This window comes from Rhinoderma darwinii, chromosome 1, assembly GCF_050947455.1.
Source record: "Rhinoderma darwinii isolate aRhiDar2 chromosome 1, aRhiDar2.hap1, whole genome shotgun sequence".
Classification (NCBI taxonomy): domain Eukaryota; kingdom Metazoa; phylum Chordata; class Amphibia; order Anura; family Rhinodermatidae; genus Rhinoderma; species Rhinoderma darwinii.
Genome location: NC_134687.1, coordinates 392944834 through 392964376, shown reverse-complemented (window position 1 = coordinate 392964376; position 19543 = coordinate 392944834). Strand labels below are relative to the sequence as shown.

Genomic DNA, 19543 nt, shown 5'->3' with positions numbered 1-19543 from the left:
AAGAACGGACATGTTCCATAATTCCCGGAACATTTCCACGACACAGACACCCTTCCGTAGTGCTACGGAAAGGTGTCCGCGTTTAATGAAAGTGAATGGGTCAGTTTTTGCGGACCGCAATTGCGGTCCGCAAAAACGGAGGTTTTTTACGGTTGTGTGCATGGGGCTTAATAAGTGAAAGAAAGCAGTTTTTTATTTTATAACAGCGTAAACATGAATGACGTTATAAATGTGTTATTACGTTCACGACGATACCGAATATGTGTATATTTTCTGTATTGAGACTGTGTTTATTGTAAAGAAATGTGTTTTGTTTTTTTTTACCTATTTTTTTTTAACTTTTTTATTTTTAAACTTTAATGTACTGGCATATATCTATATGGCAGTACATTAGCCTGTGTACTGTTCGTACACAGGCAGTTGTTAGGACATACCTCAGTATGCCCTAACAGGAAATATGGTCAGACAGCCCTGGGGTCCTTCAATGGACCCTGGACTGTATGCCAATATATGGTATGTCGCTTGATCATGTCACAGGGATTCCCCGTGACACGATCCAAAAAGCATCCCCCCTTCTTATTTACCCCTTGAATGCTGCAGTCCGCTTTGATCGCAGCATTCAGGGGAATAGCGGCGGCAATGAGAGTTTTTTTTTCTGATCTCCACCGTTAGAGCGGGGCTGTGGCTGTGTAATACAGCCATTGCCCCGCTCCTGACAATAAGTGCGCGCGCGGTCAGCATGAGGTGATGCGGCCGGCGCTGCACTAATGAGCGGCGGCACTGAAGACATAACATAGGGGTGTTTTGTAGTGCGCGCACTTGTCAGGACTCCGGAGCGGGGCAACGACTGTATCACATAGCCGCAGCCCCGCTCTGACTACATTCATGTGTTACGATACTGAGCTCGAACCGTTTCAAAACAGTATCGAAGTTTCGATGCATCGTACAACCCTAATTCATATGTGGTTTCATATGCATGTGATCGTGGGGATTTACACGTAAGTGATGCACTCCATGAAGCGTGATATTTTATTTTTTGTTATGTCAATTATTATAATGTATCAGGCCAGAACAAATTCTTAGGTATGTCTAGGGGCTAGATCCAAAGGTTGTGATCCAGCAACCACACACTGTTGTGCTTGGTCCACACGACCCAGTTGAGAAATGATTGCTGCACAAAAATGTTTTAATTTTGATATATATGTGTATATATATATATATATATATATATACATATGTGTGTATATTTAGAGCTCCCTTTTATAGTTACAAGTAGGGCTGGGCGATTATGACAAATATCAAAATCACGATTAATTGAAAATGTAACCTCGATTACGATGAATAAAGATTTTTAGGCCACATCCCTTTTTGCATGCCACCCCATTGAATTATCATAGATCCCCTAAGCCTGCTGTATACTACTGTATGTAATATACCCCAGATACTCCCCCCTCACATAGTATAATGCCCCCATACCTGCCCCCACACAGTATAATGTCCTTATTGCTGCCCTGAGGATTCAGTATAATGCCCCCAGTAGTGCCTAATAAAAATAATAAAATACATACCTAACCCTGTTCCAATGACGAGTGGAAGAGATCTCTCTGCTCCTCCGTTCTGTGTGGCTTGGCGCATATTTTGAGATTCCGCTGGACTTCTGCCATATACCAGCGTTACAGGCATCCTATTTGTCCACGTTGTCTTCAATGCCCGCCCTATTTACTTCCGGTGTAGCATCAATGCCCACGCGCCACGGTGAGCTGACAGTGCCCATCACAATGGTATATACACGGATGATGGGTGTCATATACAGGGTTGATGGGGATTATATACAGGGTTGATGGTGGGCTGGTATATACAGGGAAAGCTGGTATATGTGAGGATAATGGGGGTCCCTGTATATTACCCCCATCATTCCTGTATATAACCCCTATCACCCTGTATATAAACTCCATTATCCCTGTTTATACCAGTCAGCCATCATCCCTGTATGTGACCCCCATCATCCCTGTATATACCAGCTGTCACCCCTGTATATAACCCCCATCACCCCTGTATATAACTCCCATCATCCCTGTATACAGGGATGATGTGGGTAATATGCAAGAATGATGGGGGATTATATGCAGGAATGATCAGGGTTATATACAGAAATTTAGGGGGTCATATAGAGGATTAATGGATGCTATATACAGGGATGATGGGGTAATATACAGGGACCCTCATCATCCCCATATTTTACCCCATCATCCGTGTATATACAATTGGTGTGAGCACTGTCCGCTCGTCGTGACGCACAGGCATTGAGGCTAAATAAGAAGTAAATAGGGCAGGCATTGAGGACACTGTGGACCAATAGGATCCCTGAAACGCCGGTATATGGCAGAAGTCAAATATGCGTGCTCAACCGCGAGGCAGTGACGTCATCACGCCTGTCTGCGCTAAAGCCATGAGCGGTCGGTGTTACACAGTGAATAGTAGAGCAGGAAACTGGTGGCTCCCTGATCTACCATAAGATTCAACTGTATCTGTGGATGCAGATACAGTTGAATACAGTGCACGCAGTTACAGTTGAAACAGGAAAAAAGGACAAAATCGAAATGCGCAAGATGACGTAGGTTATCTGCGCTGAATTTCGGTTTAGATTTTTTTCCCTCAGATTAATTGCCCAGCCCTATCTACAAAAGTCTTCTCCCCTCTAGTGGTAATAATTGTGTCCCTGCTCACCACTTCCACAGCAGTCCCACCTCCCACTTACCTATTAGTCACTGCAGGCTCACTACCACTTCCCTAGTAGTCACAGCAGCCTTACCATGTGTCACACGCACACACTTTTCACAAGAGGCCCAACCACACTCCCCTTGTAGTCCAAGCAAGTGCCTTTCGCTCTCTTCTCCAGTAGTCACAGGAGGCCCAGCTTTCACTCTTAGAGCAGGCCCACTACTAATCCCTTCTTAAGAAGACAGTTTGTGTGATTTTTCTGCCCAACAGGAGTGGTCTGTGACCACGTCTGCTGGGAGAATGGAGCTTGATGCTGTCAGTGATTGAATCCAGCTCCATGCATTCAGCATGAAGTGGAAGCTCTTAGCAACCAGGGCTGACTTTGTAGTCGCAATGGCGACTGGCTTTTGTCTAACAAACGATATTTTATTAATGTGCATTGCTAGACATATGATGGCTGGTTAAAGGGTTTTTCCCGTCAGAGACATTTATGATATATCCACAGAATATGTCATAAATGTCAGATAGATGCCTGTCCCACCTCTGGGACCGGCACCTATATCTACAACGGGAACCCCTAAACCCTGTTCTACTGCTCTGTGTTGTGGCTAAAGCGTGTGATTTCCGACCGTGCATTATGAAAAAAGCATAGCAACGCTGTTTCCGTAACTCCCATAGTAGGGAATGTCCGTTACGGAAGCAGAGTAGCATGCGAGCTACACTGTTTCCGTAACTGCCATTCAGTTCTATGGGACTTATGAAAACAGCGTAGCACCGCGAGTTACGCTGTTTCCTTAATTAATGGTTCGAAATCACACGCTTCAGAGAAAACACAGAGCGGTTGAACGGGGTTTAGGGGACCCCGTTCTAGATATAGGTGGCGGTCCCAGAGGTGGGACCCGCATATATCTGACATTTATGACGTATCCTGTGGATATATCATAAATGTCTATGATGGTAAAACCCCTTTAAAGTAGGGTAACAATCAAGAATGGTCATACGGTCCGATTTACTAACTTTGATCATTGCATCTATCCTTTTATCACAATATTTGTAGTACATTCAACATTCATGTGACTGTCGTGCAACCAAATATGACACCTAGGGGTTGGAGCTGTGGAGTATTTCCTCCAGAATAGAGGAACCCACTGTTGGGCACACAATCAGTTTGTACTGAAGCTACTTCGGTTTGTCTTGGAACACAATGTTTTTCTTTTTGACCAAAAGATCTTCCACCAGCTCAGAGGGGTTGCGATGGGCAGTCCCTGCGCCCCTACCTATGCTAACCTATATCTGGGCTGGTGGGAGAAGGAGTTTTTTGTTCAGTGAAAAAATGGACAACTATACTAACTCCATCCTGATGTGGCTAAGATTTAGTGATGACGTGTTCATCTTGTGGTCAGGAACCACTGAGGAGTTTAAGGTGTTTGTATCCATCCTTAATATCAATAATCTTGGCCTATATTTTACATCAGAGATTCAAGAAAGGAATATTACGTTCTTAGATATTAAAATTGAGAAGACTGACCTTGGTTACTTACAAGGAAGTAAAAAGCAGAAAAACGGACCAACGGCGCTGCAATTGAGGTCGGGAAATAAGGACCTTTAGACAGACATCACGGCAAATATTTTAATGACAAGGCTACGCGTTTCGACACCGGACTGGTGTCTTCATCAGGCCAACATCGAGTCATAGGGACATTTGACTCTGCGCATCAAGATATCAGGAACATACTCATGTCATACTGGGATATTCTGAAAGCAGACCCAGATGTGGGTGACTTGGTTGGCGAGAGGCCCAAGATCACCTTCAAAAGAGGTTGAAACATCAAAGATAGACTAGTACATAGTCATCTAGATACTGTCAAAATCACATCTTGGCTCTCATCAAACCTCAAGGGTACTTTTAGTTGTGGTAGATGCAAAGCATGCACCTCGATTTGGAATACCAAAACATTTAGGAGCAAAACCACAGGAGAAACCTTTGAGACTAGAACCTTTATAAACTGCCTCACCAAGGGGGTGGTTTATCTTATCACATGTACCTGTGGGGTTCAATACATTGGATAGACTAAGGGAATTCAGGCGTAGGGTGAGGGACCACATTTGTGATAGCTCTAGGAGAGAAGATACCACGGTATCTCGACACGTGTGGGAACAGCACTTGGGAGACTCTAAGGTTCTCAAATTCCAGGGGATAGAACACGTTCGACCATCTCCTAGAGGGGGGACTGGGATAGGAGAATCTTACGGAAAGAAGCCCAGTGGATTTTTAAGATGCAAACTATCCAACCACTGGGGCTTAATGAACAGATATAATTTCTCCCATTCGTTTAAAAATTTAATAAATTTGAAAATTTAAATTTAAAATTGTTACCCTACCTATTGCCGGATAGTAATCCCCATTAACACCCAACTTCGATATACCCCACTTGACATAGTTTTTGTATATTGTGTCTTAGTCGGAGGACCTATCTCTCTCCTTCCCGTCCATATTTATATAACGTCCATCTGGTAGTGTCTATGGGCCTAATTGGTCCGTGTAAACAAAATACCCTACATAATTGTAGGACTCTGTCTTTAACCCCTTAGTGACCAGCCCATTTTAGGCCCTAATGACCAAGCTATTTTATTCGTTTTTCTATAGTCCCATTCAAAGAGCTATAACTTTTTTATTTTTTCGTCTACATAGCTGTATGAGGACTTGTTTTTTGCGGGATTAGTTGTACTTTTTAATAGCACCATTTTTGGGTACATATAATTTTTTTTATTAACTTTTATTAACTTTTTTTGGGGGGATTATAAAAAAAAACTGAAATTCCGCCATTGTTCTATGCGTTTTTAAATTGACGCCGTTCACTGTGCGACGTAAATAACATTTTACCTTTATTCTATGGGTCGGTACGATTACGGCGATACCACATATGTAGAGGTTTTTTATGTTTTACGACTTTTGTACAATAAAAACACTTTTGAACTAAAATTATTTGTTTTTGCATCGTCTCTTTCCAAGAGCCGTAACTTTTTTATTTTTCCATCAATGTAGTGATTTTTTTGGGCTTGTTTTCTGCAGGACTAGACGTAGTTTTGATTGGTACTGTTTTGGGGTGCATGGCACTTATTGATTCATTTTTATTATGACTTTTTTGGGGGGCAATGGAAAAAATTAGCAATTTCGCCATTTGTTTTTATTTTACGGTGTTCACCTTGCAGTTTAAATTAAATATTAACTTTATTAATGGAGTCATTATGGTCGCGGCGATACCATATATGTGTACTTTTATTTATTTTTTACACTTTTACTAAATAAAACCACTTTTTATGGAAAAAAATGGTTTTATTTATTTTTTTACTGTAATTTTTATTATTAATCTTTATTTCACATTTATTATTTATTTCACTAGTCCCACTAGGGGACTTTACTGTGCGATCTTCAGATCGCTTCTATAATGCTTTGGTATACTTCGTATACCAGAGCATTATTGCCTGTCAGTGTAAATCTGACAGGCAATCTATTAGGACGTGCCTCCGGCGCGTCCTAACAGGCATATGTCTAGGGCAGACCTGGGGGCTTTTATCAAGCCCCCGGCTGCCATGACACTACATCGGAGACCCGCGATTGCATTTGCGGGCCGCAGATGGGTGACAGAGGGAACTCACTCCCTCTGTAAACAAAGTTAAATGCCGCGGTCGCTATTGACGGCGGCATTTAATGGGTTAAACGGCCGCGATCGAAGTAAACTTCATTGGAGCAGGAGCTCAGCTGTCATCAGACAGCTGAGCTCCGGCTCCAGCCTGCATGGGAGACCCGTGCAGGACTTAGACTAGGCTCACGTGAAAAGGCGTCAGCCTAGCCTAAGGCCCCTTTAGTGACTCACGTGAAAAGGCGTATTGGTGGTCACTAAGGGGTTAATATACACATTTGGCTATTTATCCCATTGTCATCGTGTACCTCCCACGGTTTACCATTTGCTATTTTATGCATGTAGCTTAATATAATATTCTGCTTTATGCATCTAGCTAAATTTTATATTCTGCACAGCCATGGGATTATGGGTTGGAACTTGATAGTATTCATATCTATAGCGATCGCAAACCCATCCCTATGCTGCCTGAATCGGCATATCCTTATTGCATTCACTTTCTTTGTCTGTATACACACAGCTGTGTTTTATGTAGCCGCCTGAAGTACTCCTAGTTACCTGTTGATGCTTGATGCATCTTTTCCATTGGACACTAGGTTACTATGTGGCCTCATCAGCTGGTGGGCGTCTGTGTGACGCTTGACGCACCGATTGGTCGAGGCTCCGATGACGCGTCCTGTGAGGCGGGGCTAAGCCCTATAAGGCTTTTGAGTTTCCCTGGCGCGCACTGAACCAGCTATCATTGTTTAGTACACGCCGGATAACACAAATACAGCACCACATGTTCTGACCGGTAGAAATTGATACGAATTTGATAATCTTAGCGATTTATACCCCTGAGGACGCTCCCCTGAATATACAGGGGCGCAGAAACGCGTTGGAAATAATATTGCATATCACTGGCAAAACAGACCATTGATTTATATGTTTATAAGCCTCTTTTGGAGTGTTGGTGTGATACACACTTGCTATCAGTGTATCTTAAAACACCTCAATAAAGGCAATACTTGTCTATCGCTCTGGCAAGTAGATCAGTAGTTTATTTCACTACTCCTGTGCGGTGTTGCAGTAACTTATGAGGCAGAGTTAACCCTTAATCACCATATGCCAGACACTCCAATCTGGACTTTTGATCTGTGCTGCCTATGCTTGTACTCAGAATCTTTGGCATAGTGCCCTTTTTATAATACCATTAATAAAATAATTTTAAAACGTTTTTGACAAGCAGTAAAATACAAATATGACACGTGCTGTTAAAGTTTGTCAATAGTCTCAGCCTAAGGGCTGGTTTACACGAGAGTGATATACGTCCTATACGGACCTATGTTAGTCTATGGGGCAGTGCAGACAGTTCGTGATTTTTGCGCAGCGTGAGTCCGCTGCGAAAAACTCACGACATGTCCTATATTTGTGCGTTGTTTGCGCATCACGCACCCATTGAAGTCAATAGGTGCGTGAAAATCACGCATGCCTCACGGAAGCACTTCCGTGGGACGATCGTGATTCGCGCAACAGCTGTCAAACTATGAATGAAAACAGAAAAGCACCACATGCTTTTCCGTTTACAAACATCCAAACGGAGTGTCATAATGATGGCGGCTGCGCGAAAATCACGCATCCGCGCATCATACGGGGATGACACACGGAGCTGTTAAGTACCTTTTGCGCACGCAAAATGCCGCCTTTTTTGCATGCGCAAAACGCACCCGCTTGTGTAAACGAGCCCTAAAAGTCACAAAACAAAGCAGACTATGTTTATTTTTTTACCTATTGCCTCCAGCTTTGGACTATAGTACTAGAACATCTTTTAAGTTATTTTTAGCAGTCCAATTCGTTAAAATGGATGCCTTTTGCTAGATTAAATTGCTGGCATACAGCAGGTCCATATATTTAACCCCTTAATGACCGCCGATTAGCCTTTTCACGGCGGTCATTAGTGGGCTTTATTCTACTGCACCGCCATTCCACGGCGCTGCATTAGAATAAAGTAAACAGAGCAGGGAGCTGTCAAATCTCCCTGCTCTCAGCTGCCAGAGGTAGCTGTGGGCTAGGGGCGTCCCTGCTCGACCGGGTGAGATCGATATTAGTATCGATCTCACCCGTTTAACCCTTCAGATACAGTGCTCAATAGCGTGCACCGCATCTGAGTGGTTTTGGAGATAGGGAGGGAGCTCTCTCTCATCCCAACAACACCCGGCGATAAGATCGCCGAGTGTCTGTGTCTCCGATGGCAGCCGGGGGCCTAATAAAGGCCCCCAGGTCTGCCTGTAATGAATGCCTGCTAGGTCATGCCGGAGGCATGTTCTAGCAGATGCCTGTCCGTTTTAAACAAAAGTATTGCAGTGTATTATAAAAGCGATCGGATGATCGCGTAGTAAAGTCCCCTAGTGGGACTAGTAAAAAAGTAAAAAAAAGTTGAATAAAGTTAATTTAAAAAAATTAGAAAAAAAAATGTAAATGAAAAACCCACTTTTTCCCCTTCCAAAATGCTTTACTATTAAAAAAACACAATAAAGCAAAAAAGTTACACATATTTGGTATCGCCGCGTCCGTAACGACCCTGACTATAAAGCTGTTACATTATTTAACCCGCACGGTGAACGCCGTAAAAAATAAAAAAAAAAACAATGGAAAAATTGCTGTTTTCTGTTAATCCTGACTTGAAAAAAATTTGATAAAAAAGTGATCAAAAAGTCGCATCTACTCCAAAATGGTACCAATAAAAACTGCAAGCCCTCATACAACTGCATCGGCGGAACAGTAAAATAGTTATGAATTCAATGAAATGCTCAGCCCTTAGTCAGTCTTCTACTGCTTGTCTGTATGTTCATTACCCTGCACATAAACCAATCACGTTCTCCGAATATTCACAGCACAACCGATCTTAAAAAAAACAGGATCCTGACCTGTCCACAGAGTTTAAGGCAGCACAGAGTATTTCAGGAGCCGCGTTCTGCTCCCATAGGTAAACGGGGTAGCAGCACTGCGAAAACCGCACGGAGAATTCACCGGCGGTCAGGATAGAACGTAGCAGCTAGATGAGGGGAACACACCCAGCTGCTAAGTGAGACACAGCAGGGCGCGCTTCCAACACACACGTGCTGTTAGCTATACAGCTGACGGCTGTCAGCCGTGCAGTAGGATCTTGTGCGGGGTGGTGACTTGCCAATCATGTGAAGGTGTTATTGAGGACAAGAGTGGAGGAGAGGTAACAGACTGAGAGCTACGTAATGGTAAGAGCAGAGTTCACAGCAGCACAGAATATTTCAGGAGAGGAGCGTGCAGATGTTGAGGAGTGTATGACGCTGACTGGTCACTGATTGGTCAGCGTCATACACATAAACACGCCAAGTTAAAAACACAATACACGCCCAGTTGGACATAACGAGAAAAAAACACCCAGTTGTCCATTTCAAAGCTCATTTGCATATATATATATATATATAAAATAGCTCATAACTTGGCCAAAAATGAACGTTTTTAAAAAAAACAAAGCGTTGGTGTTATCTACATTGCAGCGCCGATCACATGCAGTAGGAGATAGGGATTTGAGAATCTAGTGACAGAGCCTCTTTAACCCCTTCCCGCACCTTGGCGTAAATGCACATCCAGGTGAGCAGTAACTTCGCGCACCTGGGCGTGCAGTTACGTCCGCGCTTTAACAGTTAACCGCCGCGCGGCGCTACACCGCAGCGGCGGTTAACTGTGCAGGGTGTCAGCCCTGCTCTCCCCGTTGCCGATCAGCGGCCTGTCGCCGCTGAAATCGGCAATTAAGCCCTTCGATGCGGTGGTCACCACATCGAAGAGGTTTACAGCGGATCGGCAGCCCCCCACATGCATTTGCGGGGGCTGGCGATCCTTATCATGGCAACCAGAGGCCAGACAATGACCTCCGGGTTGCCATGTACGGAAGCCTCGGAGGAGCAGCCTCCGGCCGGTCCTCCGATGCTTCCTGTCAGTGTGACAGTTACGTCACAATGACAGTTAGAACACATTACACTACGTGTGTAGTGTAATGTGTTCCAGCAGCGATCAGAGCTGAAAGTCTAAGTGTCCCCTTGTGGGACAAGTAATAAAAGTAAAAAAAAGATAATAAAAATGTTTTTAAAAAGTGTAAAAATAAAAGTTAGAAGTTACATAAACAAAGAATGCTTTTTTTCCTATAATAAGTCTTTTATTATAGGAAAAAAATTAACACGTTAAAAAAAGTACACATATTTGGTATCGCCGCGTTCGTAACGATCCCCACTATAAAACTGTAATATTATTTTTCCCGCACGGTGAACACAGCGAAAAAAATAAACGAAAAACAGTGCCCAAATCACATTTTTTTGGTTACCAACCCTCCCAAAATATACAATAAAAAGTGATCAAAAAGTCGCATGTACGCCAAAATGGTACCAATAAAAACTACAATCTGTCCCGCAAGAAACAAGCCCTTACACCGCTTTTTTGACTGAAAAATAAAAAAGTTATAGCTCTGAAAATATGGTGACACAAAAAATTATTTATTTTATAAATAAGTGATTTTATTGCACAAACGCTGCAAAACATAAAAAAAATTATATACATCTGGTATCGCCGTAATCGTATCGACCTGCAGAATAAAGTAAAATGGTCATTTATAGCCTAGGGTGACAGCCATAAAAAAAAAGAATAAAAAACATTGTCAGAATTAATGGTTTTTGGTCACCTTGCTTGCCAAAAAATGGAATAAAACGTGATCAAAAAAATTTCTGGTACCCCAAAATGGTACCAATGAAAACCTACAGATTGTCCCGCAACGAATAAACCCTCACACAGCTCCGGTGGTGAAAAAATAAAAAAGTTCTGCCTCCCAGAATATGGCGATGCAAAATGTGTAGAGTGTCCAAAAGCAGATAAGATCGGGCGCCATTTATAAGTGCGATACCGGCCACATATCTGCGGATTATTATTTATTTACTGCATTATTATACCCTCTTATTATACCCTGATGTACCCCGCACAGATAACATATACCCCCACATTATAAACTGAAACACCAGTAAAACCCCAAACAGAACAACTACTAAGCTACATCTGCGCCCCAAAAGCCAAATGGCGCTCCCTCCCTTCTGAGCCCTGCAGCGTGCCTAAACACCAATTTACGTCCACAGATATGGCATCGCCATACCCGAGAGAACCCGGTTAATATTTTATGAGGTATTTGTCTTCAGTGGCACAAACTGGGCATAACATATAGTGCACTAAAATGGCATATGAGTGGAAAATTTTAATTTTCACTCCGCACCATGCGCTGTGCATTAACCCCTTCGCGCACCACAACATAGCATGTCTTAGTGTGGGGGGTGATGTATGGAGCGTCTCACGTGAAAAATAAAGAATTTAAAACGGCAAAATCGCTGTTTTTTTGGTCACCTTGGCTCTACCTAAAAATTTAATAAAAAGTGCTCAAAAAGTTGTATGTACCAAAAAATGGTACCAATAAAAACGAATGCTCGTCCCTCAATAAATAAGCCCTCACTCCGCTCTATTGACTGAAAAATAAAAAAGTTGTGGCTCTAGGAACTCGGGGAGGAAAAAACTAAAAAGGAAAAGAAAAAAATGGATCAGTCCAGAAAGGGTTAATTACTTTCTAATGAAAAACCATTTATGACCACACGTGGGGTATTGCCGTACTCGAGAGAAATTGCTTTACAAATGTTGAATAATTTTACTGCCTGAAGATAGAACGATTAAAATTAATTTTATTAAGTTGTTTCATTAAAATGAGCCATCTTAGCCCCAAGTAACAATGTAAACAGGCTCAGATAAGGTGGTCAGTAATAAGGAGAGGTGTGCTGATGTGATAGTATAGTTGCAAACACCAAGCTCCACCTCACCCCTCACGATATATTCTACTGACACACCTCACTGACTGACAGACAATCCAACGCGTTTCAGTGCCACATAAATAAGTGACACATCATCAGGGATTATCGATTCAATTCGGTATTGTGTTTGATTTCACTGTTAATTCAGCCGGCTAGCACGATTGTGTGCTTGTTCAAAACCTCCCCGCGCGTGTACGACACTAATGCCTTGGCCGCCATTAGTGTCGTACACGCGCCGGGAGGTTTTGATGAAACAACTTAATAAAATTAATTTTAATCGTTCTATCTTCAGGCAGTAAAATTGTTAATTTACGGAACGGAATACTTTATCAGTGTGCGTACTTTACAAATGTTGGGCAGCTTTTTCCCCCTTTATCCTTTGTGAAATTGAAAAAAATGCAACATTTTAGTGGAAGAAATGTTGATATTCATATTCACGGCCTAATTCTAATAAATCCTGCAAAAGACTTGTGGGGTCTAAATGCCCACTATATCCCTAGATAGATTCTTTAAGTGGTGTAATTTCCACTTTAGGGGGGTTTCCACTGTTTTGGTCTCTCAGGGGCTTTGCAAATGCAACATGGCACCCAAAAACCATTTCAGCTAAATTTGAGCTCCAAAAGCCAAATAGCGCTCCTTCCCATCTAAGCCCTGCTGTGGGTCAAACAGCAGTTTATTACCACATATGGCATATTTCCATAATCGGGAGAAATTGTTTTACAAATGTTGGGGTGCTTTTTCTCCTTTTTTCCTTGTAAAAATTAAAAATGGCTACTTTTTTCAGAAAAAAAGTCGATTTTTACCTTTACAGAATAATTCCAATCAATTCAGCAAAACAACCGTGGGGTCAAAATGCTAACTTTACCTCTAGAAAAATTCCTTGATGAGTGTAGTTTCCAAAATGGGGTCACTTTCCGGGGGTTTCCACTATTTTGTTCCCTCCAGTGCATTTCAAACGCGACACGGCACTGAAAACGATTCCAGCAAAATCAGAATTTCAAAATCCAAAGGGTGCTCCTTCCCTTCTGAGTCCTGCTGTGGGTCCAAACAGCAGTTTATTACCACATATGGGGTATTGCTATAATCAGGAGAAATTGCTTTACATATGTTGGGGTGTTTTTTCTCTTTTATTCCTTGAAAAAATTAAAAATTTCTAAGTTTTTTCAGAAAAAAAGTAGATTTTCATCTTCACAAACTAATTCAAATAAATTTAGCAAAAAAACTGTGGGTTCAAAATGCTAACTATACCCCTAGATAAATTCCCTGAGGGGTGTAGTTTCCAAAATGAGGTCACTTTTGGGGGTCTTTATTGCTTTGGCCCCACAAGACCTCTTCAAACCTGACATGGTACCTAAAATATGTTCTAAAAAAAAGGAGGCCCCAAAATCCACTAGGTGCTGCTTTGCTTCTGAGGCCTGTATTTCAGTAAATTAGGACACTAGGGCCACATGTGGGGTATTTCTAAAAACGGCAGAATCTGGGCAATAAATAATAAGTTACATTTCTCGGGTAAAACCTTCTGTGGTATAGAAAAAAATGTATTACAAATGAATTTTGTAAAAAAAAAAAATGAAATTTGTAACTTTCACCTCTACTTTGCTTTAATTCCTGTGAAACGCCTAAAGGGTTAATACACTTTCTGAATGCTGTTTTGAATACTTTGAGGGGTGCAGTTTTAAAAATGGGGGGATTTATGGGGACTTTTGTAATATATAAGGCCCTCAAAGCCACTTCAGAACTGAACTGGTCCTTGTAAAAATAGCCTTTTGAAATTTTCTTGAAAATATGAGAAATTGCTGCTAAACTTATAAGCCTTGTAACGTCCTAGAAAAATAAAAGAATGTTCAAAAAACGATGCCAAACTAAAGTAGACATATGGGAAATGTTAACTAGTAACTATTTTGTGTGGTATTACTATCTGTTTTACAAGCAGATACATTTAAATTTAGAAAAATGCAAATTTTTGCACATTTTTTCCAAATCTTGGTGTTTTTTACAAATAAATATTAAGTTTATCAACCAAATTTTTTCACTAACATAAAGTACAATATGTCACGTAAAAGCATTCCGGAGTTATAAAGTGACACATGTCAGATTTGAAAAATCGGCGTCGTCCTGAAGGCCAAAATAGGCTCAGTCCTGAAGGGGTTAAGGTTAACGTGGCTTGTTAATAGCAATAGTAAACAACAGCATCTCTGGCTTGATAGTAGTAAGTGCTGCAGCATGGCAATAACTATGATTTATCACTTGCTATAATGAACAGCCTATACCATGTTGTGATTTGTTCTATTGCCTAGGTACAGTTATTAGGTTGGCTCTCAGTGGACTGTCTCTGTGCATGGCCCCAGCAAGTCTACAGTGAGCTGTGCATGTAAAACAAAGATGTTATGTTTATTGCAACAGCAGGAGATGGTTAGCAGGTTTTTTACATGTGCATTATCCCTGTTCAGCACCCACTTTAGAAGCCTATGATGTAGCTATAAATTGTATAAGCAGGTAGAGAACAGCTAGGATAAGCCATCACATAAAAAAGTACAAATAAATAAATAATTATTTGGCGGTCTGTTATGTTTTTACTATGTTTTTTGTTTCTCCTGTACAATATTGCTTATCGTTTTTCTTCTGTAATACATTTTATTCATCCATTTTTATACATTGTTTAAAAAGCAGTTATTTTGTTAAACTTATTTTTTTCACTTTGTCAGAAAAGATGATTTTAATACAAAACTTTAACATGCGCGTAGCAATATTTGAATACCTACTATTCTTTTTATTGGCAGTTATTATTGCTTTCTTCTAGAGGTTTCTATTAATTTTACACCTCCAGTGGCTGAGACAGTTTACTATTCTGACTAAGGCTTCATTCACATTTGCGTCAGGGCTACGGAACCCTTGCACAACGGAGACAAACCGACAAACGGATCCGGTGCAAATGGTTTATCGCAAATCGCGGGGTTCTGATGGTTGCAACGGCAACCAGGAAGCCTAGCAACAGCTTCCTGGTCGCAAGGTACGGGAGCCTATTAGGTCCTGCCCAAGGCAGGGTGTAATAGGCTCAACTGTCAGTTGTAAAGTGACAGTTACAATACACTGCACTACACAAGTACATACAGAAGTAGTGCAGTGTATTGTACAGGGGATCAGAAGATCAGATCTTCCAGTCTCCTAGTAAGTGTAAAATAAAAAGTGAAAAAAAAAAAAAGTTTTAGATAAATAAACGTTTTACGTAATAAAACCAATAATCGCCCTGTTTCCCTGATCAAGTCCTTTATAATTAGAAAAAAAAAAAAATAGACATAATAGGTATCACCGCGTTCGTAGCAGCCTGACCTAAAAAAAGATCTTATTATTTATCCCGCACGGTGAACACCGTAAAAAAAAATACAATAAAAAACAATGGCAGAATTTCCTTTTTTGGTCACGTTGTTTCCAAAAAAATGGAATAAAAAGTGATCAAAAAGAAGTCGTGCGTATCCAAACATGGTACCAATAAAAACTACAGTGTGTCACACAAAAAACAAGCCCTAACACAGCTCCGTCGACAAAAAAATAAAAAAGTTATGGCTCTCAGGACATGGTGACACTAAAACATTTTATTTAGAAAAAAGTGTTTTTATTTTGTAAAAGTAGTAAAACATATAAAAACGATATAAATTTGGTATTGCCATAATCGTATCAAACCGCAGAATAAAGTAAACATTTTGTTTATACTGCACAGAGAACGCCGTTAAAAAATTATAAAAAAAACAGTGAAAGAATTTCTGTTTTTTGGTCTCCTCACCTCAGAAAAAATGGAATAAAAACTGATCAAATTATCGCATGTACCCCAAAATGATACTAATAAAAACTACAGCTCGTCCCATGAAAATCAAGCACTCACACAGCTCGTCAACGGAAAAATAAAAAGTTATGACTCTTGGAACGCAATAATGCAAAACGACGGCCCAAACTAATTTATATGTGCAGCGGTACTTCACCTAAAACCCCACGTCATCATTTGCAGCCCCCACTGGTAGACCCTTTTAATGCAGCGGAAACTATGACATTTTGGGGTCTGTGCTACATATGGGGCTAGTGAAGACGTTAAAGATTAGGCAATACTGGAGTGCGGATGTTTTGTACAATACCACAGACACCCTTTAGAAGTGCGACTCCTGCACCCAATAATCCGGCCTGTGCATAAAGGATTGGTTCAAATCGTATGTCACTATCCATGGATAATTAATTTTATTATTCATTCTCCCCATTATTACATCATCCTATTATGACCTGTTGCACTCCGCCCAGCTTACATATACCCTGATGTACTCCGCACAGCTTACATATACCCAGATGTACTCCGCACAGCTTACATATATACCCAGATGTACTCCGCACAGCTTACATATACCCTGATGTACTCCGCACAGCTTACATATACCCTGATGTACACCACCCAGCTTGCATATGCGCCCACATTATAAACTGAAACACCAGTAAAACACTAAACAAAACTACTACCAAGCAAAATCTGCACTCCAAAAGCCAAATGGCGCTCCTTCTGGGCCTGGCAGTGGGCCCAAACAGCAGTTTATGACCACATATGGGGTATTACCGTACTCTGGAGAACCGCTTAACAATTTATGGGGCGTATGTCTCCAGTGGTACAAGCTGGGCCCAACACATTGGGCACTGAAATAGCGCATATCTGTGGAAAATGGCAATTTTCAATATGCAACAACCACTGTGCACTAATTTCTGCAAAACCTTTGGGGGTCAAAATGCTCACTGCACTTCTAGATGAATTCCTTGAGGGGTGTAGTTTCCTAAATGGGGTCACTTCTCGGGAGTTTTCACTGTACTGGTACCTCAGCGCAATGCAACATGGCGACAAAAACAAATTTTGTAAAACCTCCACTCCAAAAACGAAATTGCGCTTTTTCCGTTTAGACCCTTGCCGTATGTCCAAATAGCCGTTTACAACCACATATGGGGTATTTCCCTACTCAGGAGAAATTGTGTAACAACATTTTGGGGTGCCTTTTCTCCTGTATTCCTTGTGGAAATGAAAAATGATGAGCTAAATCTACAGGTTATTGGAAAAAACATTTTTTTTTCATTTTCACGGACCAATTCTAATAAAATCTATAAAACACCTGAGGGCTCAAAATGCTCACTACACCTCTAATTTAATTATTTCAGGGGTATAGTCTCCAAATTGGGATCACACCTGGGGAATTTCTACTGTACTGGAACTTCATGGGCTCTGCAAATGCGACATGGCCCCCAGAAACCCATTCAGCAAAATCTGAGCTGCAAAATCCAAATGGTGCTCCGTCCCTTCTGAGCCCTGCCGTGGGTCCAAACAGCAGTTTATTACCACATATGGGGTATTTGCATACTCAGGAGAAATTGCTTTACAAATGTTGAGGTGCTTTTTCTCCTTTATTCCATATAAAAATTAGAAAATTCAGGTTTTTTTTTCCAAAAAAAAGTCTCTTTTCATCTTCACAGACTAATTCCAATAAAGTCATCAAAAAACCTGTGGGGTCAAAATGCAAAATTTACCACTAGAAAAATTCCTTGAGGGGTATAGTTTCCAAAATGGGGTCACTTTTGGGGGGTTTCCACTGTTTAGGTCCCTCCAGGGCGTTGCAAACGTGACACGGCACTGAAATCCATTCCAGTAAAATCAGAGCTCCAAAATCCAAATGGCGCTCCTTCCCTTCTGAGCCCTGCTGTTGGTCCAAACAGCAGTTTATTACCACATATGGAGTATTTCCGTAATCGGGAGAAATTGCTTTACAAATGTTGGGGTGCTATTTCTCCTTTATTTCTTGCAAAAATTAGAAATTTTTAAGTTTTTCCAGAAAAAAAGTAGATTTTCATTTTCACAGACTAACTCCAATAAATATAGCAAAATACCTGTGGGGTCAAAATGCTAACTATACCCCTAGATAAATTCCCTGAGGGGTGTAGTTTAAAAAATGGGGTCACTTTTGGGGGTTTCCACTGTTTTGGCACCACAAGACCTCTTCAAACCTGACATGGTGCCTAAAATATATTCTGAAAAAAGGAGGCCCTAAAATCCTCTAGGTGCTCCTTTGCTTCTGAGGCCTGTGTTTCAGTCCATTAGCACACTAGGGCCACATGTGGGATATTTCTAAAAACTGCAGAACCTGGGCAATAAATATTGAGTTGCGTTTCTCAGGTAAAACCTTCTGTGGTACAGATTTTTTTTTATTACATATGAATTTTGTAAAAAAAAATAAAAAAATTGGAAATTTAAGCTCTACTTTCCTTCAATTCCTGTAAAACGCCTAAAGGGTTGAAACACTTTCTGAATGCTGTTTTGGATACTTTGAGGGGTGCAGTTTTCAAAATGGGGTGTTTTATGGGGGTTTCTAATATATAGGGCCCTCAAAACCACTTCAGAACTGAACTCGTCCGTGAAAAAAAATTCTTTTTGACATTTTCTTAAAAATTTGAGAAATTGCTGCTAAAGTTCTAAGCCTTGTAACGTCCTAGAAAAATAAAAGGATGTTCAAAAATGATGCAAACATAAAGTAGACATATGGGAAATGTTAATTAGTAACTATTTTGTGTGGTATTACTATCTGTTTTACAAGCAGATACATTTAAAATTGGAAAAATCATAATTTCTTCAAATTTTCTCTAAATTTTCGTGTTTTTCACAAATAAGCAATGAATTTATCGACCAAATTTTTTCACTAACATAAAGTACAATATGTCACGAGAAAACAATCTCAGATTCAATTGGATAGGTAAAAGCATTCCAGAGTTATTACCACATAAAGTGACACATGTCAGATTTGAAAAAATGGGTCTGGTCCTCAAGGCCAAATTGAGCTGGGTACTCAAGGGGTTAACCCCTTTAGGACGCAGCCTGTTTTGGCCTTGTGGCACAGCCGATTTTTTCAAATCTGACGTGTCACTTTATGTAGTAATAACTCAGGAATGCTTTTACCTATCCAAGAGATTCTGAGATTGTTTTCTCGTGACACATTGGACTTTGTGATAGTGGAAAAATTTGGTCGATAAATTCAATATTTATTCGTGAAAAACACCAAAATTTACAGAAAATGTGCAAAAATGTGCATTTTTCTAAATTTTAATGTATCTGCTTGTAAAACAAATAGTAAAACCACACAAAATAGTCACTATTTCCCATTTCCCATTTGTGTACTTTATATTTGCATAGTTTTTTGAACATCTTTTTATTTTTCTAAGACATTACAAGGCTTAGAACTTTAGCAGCAATTTCTCACATTTTCAAGAAAATTTCAAAAGGCTATTTTTACAGGGACCAGTTCAGTTCTGAAG

General features: G+C 40.6%; 1 protein-coding gene across 1 annotated transcript in view; it reads left to right on the top strand.

The window, feature by feature from the left end:
• The window catches only part of FANCC (FA complementation group C), a 334367-nt gene that overhangs the window by 12820 nt on the left and 302004 nt on the right, over positions 1-19543 (top strand). The gene's annotated exons all lie outside the window — the stretch shown is intronic.